This window comes from Camellia sinensis, unplaced genomic scaffold (assembly GCF_055761805.1).
Source record: "Camellia sinensis isolate YWXY unplaced genomic scaffold, ASM5576180v1 Unanchor4, whole genome shotgun sequence".
NCBI classification, from domain to species: Eukaryota; Viridiplantae; Streptophyta; class Magnoliopsida; order Ericales; family Theaceae; genus Camellia; species Camellia sinensis.
In genome coordinates, this window is record NW_028129277.1 from 11,674,167 (window position 1) to 11,678,414 (window position 4,248).

At 35.0% G+C, this 4,248-nt stretch overlaps 1 long non-coding RNA gene across 1 annotated transcript; it reads left to right on the forward strand.

Moving 5' to 3' along the window:
- Window positions 1–594: 594 nt before the first annotated feature.
- LOC114256284 (uncharacterized) lies at window positions 595–3,705 on the forward strand. The gene is made up of 3 exons (XR_014358750.1): window positions 595–823; window positions 1,530–1,574; window positions 3,373–3,705. It is a non-coding gene; the product is annotated as an uncharacterized LOC114256284 (long non-coding RNA).
- Window positions 3,706–4,248: the final 543 nt, after the last annotated feature.

The window sequence follows — 4,248 nt, forward strand, 5'->3', positions numbered from 1 at the left end:
TCATACAATGTTTACGATTGAAAGCAATAAAACCAATAGCTCCTTGTTAATATTCCACAAACATAATCTAGATCATGCTTGGAGTAACTCTTGAGATGATCATGTTGTTGGCATTTAATACTTTTTCAATCAACAAACAGTGAAATTGTAATGACCCCAAAATGCGTATAAGAAATCATCTTTATTTCCCTATGAAATGATGTGGTTTAATTTAATTATATCTATTAGAATTGAAGCATTATCAATTGAGTTACGGACTTAAAATGGGAATTACCGACCTTTATGGGTTCAAAAAAATCAAAATTGAGTACTTGGATATGTTAATGGGAATTTTTGGAATTATTTGGGAAAATTAATTTGAAATTTAATTTGTCTGATTCGTTAATGGACGTTTGGGTGATTAACTTTATACTGCAAATTAAAGGCCTTAAAGACTTCAGATACCGGAATAGGAGACATATTTATGATCAGCATAATTTTTAGAGTTATCTGGGAAGTTTAATTGAAATGTGATTTTGTGCGATTCGTAAGGGCGTGTTTGGCCCTTCCTATTTGTGGGAAGCTTTTATATGCATATATGCCTTATGAGTTGTTAAACTCATCTATTTTGAACCAAACAAAAAAATAAAAATATCTAGAGAAAGGGGAAGGAGAACCGTGAGAGAGAGAGAGGGAGAGAGAGAAGAGGCAAAGCTTCTCCCTAAGGAATTCAACATCCATGGAAGCTTGAAGATGGTTGAAGAAGATAGAAGAGAGAGGAAAGATCAACCAAAAGCTTGGGAAAAATTGAAGAGACTAAGGGATGAACAAAGGTTTGGGTAAGGTATGTGGCTCTAATTACTAACCTTGTATAGAATCCATCTACTACTTGAAATCATGGATTGATATAGAAGATGTGAGCTTTGAACCCATGAACCTTGATTTTCTAAGAATTCCTTGATTGAAGAAGTAAAATCATTAAATTTGTTTATTGTGAGATTATGGTGTTTGATGAAGAATAATAATGTGAAATTGGTCATGTATTAAAGGGTTTTGGGCTTTGATTTACATGTAATTAAGGTTTGATTTTTGGAAATGAGAAGTCCCACAATTTCAGCCATTTTCGGACTGCTGCTGTCCAGGGCCGCACGCGCGGCACTGTTCACCCGCACGTGCGGGACAGCTCTGCCCAGCCAACTTTGAATAGGTATATCTTTTGCATCCGGACTCCGTTTTGAGTGATTCTTGAGCCTAAAATCAAGCCCCGGAAGTCTAGTTTCCAATGGCGCTAGTCTCACTCCCAAATTCTAAATACAGAAAAAGTTATACCCAAATTAGTGACGACTGTTCACGTTATGTCAATTAGTTATGTACCATTTCTTCACCTAAACCAATTCCTATCGATTTCTCCTGTTTTATAAGACATGGATTACAACATATTAAAGAATAATGAGCTTGGTACCACCATGACTAATTGATTGAACGATCAAAGAGAATAAGTAAATGATCGAGTATAACCTCATATTATGTGTTGTACACTGTAATTGTAGGTCGAGACGAGGACATTGTACCATTACCACCGGGAACCGATCACTGTGAGTAGTAGTACAAAAATGTACATTTTTTTTTTTCTACCATTGACAATTATTGTCACTAATGCTCTGTTCTTTGTAAGTATTATACGAACATTTATGACAATTGGAAAGCAATGTGAACTTATATGAACGCTGAAAGATTCGCGTACGTCGGTATGATTTCGGAATCCTTATGTTCTGTTAATGACGAATATTAGCCCTGTGTTATTTATTAGCATACTATGTTATTTCTTAAAGAATAAGTGGAACTTATGTTCATCCTTGAAGAATGATATTTGTGTGAATCTAAGATTATGTTACGAAGGGACCCAAGAACGTTTAGAATCTATGATATGAAAGTAAAGGTTTACCATCAGTATGCAACCCACATAAGAATATGAATTATTCTATTTTGTTAAGTGCATGATAATGACATGATATAACAAGAAATGTTCTGGTTTCTATTAACTTAATGATTATTCATATATGTAGAAGTATTCACATCATCTTTAGCACAAGGCCCCTACCCAGGGGTAATAATACCGTGGTTCAAATAATTAAGTGTCAAGTTTATGTATGTTCTAAGTTTAAGCCTGTTATAAGTTTACGTATGCTATAAGTCAAGAATGTTACAAACTCAAGAATGTTACAAGTTTATATATGTGACAAGTTCAAGTATGTACAAGTTTAAGTAAGGTTACAAGTACAAGTATGTTACAAGTAGACACATGTTACAAGTTCACGCATGTTATAAGTTCAAGTATATTACAAGTAGACGCATGTTACAAGTTCATGTATGTTATAAATTCAAGTATGTTACCAGTGTACGCATGTTATAAGCTCAAGTATGTTACAATTTTAAGTATGTTACAAGCTTAAGTATGTTACAAGTTTAAGTGCGTTACAAGCTTAAGTATTTTACAAGTTTAAGTACGACACAAGCTTAAGTATGCTACAAGATACGTTACAAGCTTACCTATGTACAAGTTCAAGTATACTATAAGTTCACAATGTTGAGGAATTTCTTTATGGAACTAACAAGAATGTTTTTTATTGATTTGCCAGCGATATTAAAAGGCTAAGTATAAGTAAGTATGAATTCTAATTTCTGTTAATGATTCAAGCATAATGAATATGTATGAATTTATTTTCGTTTATGGTATGACATTACATGTGTGGTTTGGTCAGTAAGACCTAATGATTATTGGTATGGAACAAAGTGCTACTTGGAACTAAGTGCTACATTGTGAGCCACCGCTAGAGTCCATGTGAGACACCTCTTGAGTCCATACATATGTGAAACTTATGAGGCTTATAGCCATCCGTATAAGTTGTTATGAAATGAAACAAAGTGCTACACGGAACTAAGTGCTACATTGTGAGTTACCTCTAGAGTCCGTGTGAGACACCTCTTGGGTTCATATATGCATGTCCAAGGGCTTCATGCCAACTTTTCAAGGGCTTCATGCCAACTTTACAAGGGCTTTATGCCATATGTTTCAAGGGCCTTAGTGCCATATGTTACAAGGGCTTTATGCCACATGCTTCAAGGGCCTTAGTGCCACAAGTTTCAAGGGCTTATAGCCACCATGTTTCAAGGGCCTTGTGCCACCATGTTTCAAGGGCTTATAGCCACCATGTTTATGTTGCAAGATTGAACTTAAGGCCGTTATGTACGTAGCACAGAATCAGACTAACTATGTGAACTCTACATCTTTATATGCATTGCTATGTGTTATGTTTCATTTTAAGCATCGTTTAATTTATGTATTACTATTCACTGAGCTTGGCTCACTCTGTCTAATGTCTGTTTCTGTAGGTAACCAACCAAGTGGTCAGTCCTAGTCATGACACCTGTTTTCTTTTGTCAACCTTCGTGGGTTCAGGCACTGCACGAAGCCATTTATTTTTGTAAAGTCTATTGAAATGTTGGCTTAATTTTGATTACCCATTTAAAGTTAAAGAGGTAGAACTTCAATGATTTTTATATAAGCCCAATGATGGGGCTGGGTCTGTACATATGGTTGTTTATCACCGATGCTACAACATATGGTTTGGAGCTTTATCTATTTTCCATGATGAATGTGATGTATAAGAGGTCCTGGCATGTAGATGTAGCTCAATGGAATTTATATGTATAGTTATTTTCCTACTTTATGCTTCCGATGAGGCCCCATATGTTATTTACTACAGGTTAAGTGTTCGTTTTCAAACGGGTCATGCCCAAACTTTTAGGGGCAGGTTTGGGGCGTGACAGAAATGATCCCTAGGAGTAGGTACAAGGTGCTTTCCCAGTTGCAATAGATCCAATTTTACTATTGAAATTCTAATGAAATGCATGGTTAATGGCCTAAATATTGTAATTTGCAACTAAACGTCATTAAGCAACACAAATTCCTCGTCTAGTAGCAAGAACTCATGTTCAAAAGATTAAAAATATATATATATATATATATATCAGCATTCATCTTGGTCCAAATTCGAACTTAATTTTTACCAAAAAATAATGAGAAAACTGATCAATTGCTAATCTTCCACAATGCCAAGGTTCACAAGGAATAGAAAAATAGAACTATAACTGATTTTATGAAATTGATCACTCGACATCATACTTGAAAAGGTATAGGCAACTCAAGAGACAGAAGCCAAAATGTAGTTATCAGAGTTGATGGAAGTTTAAGTCAAAATGCCATCT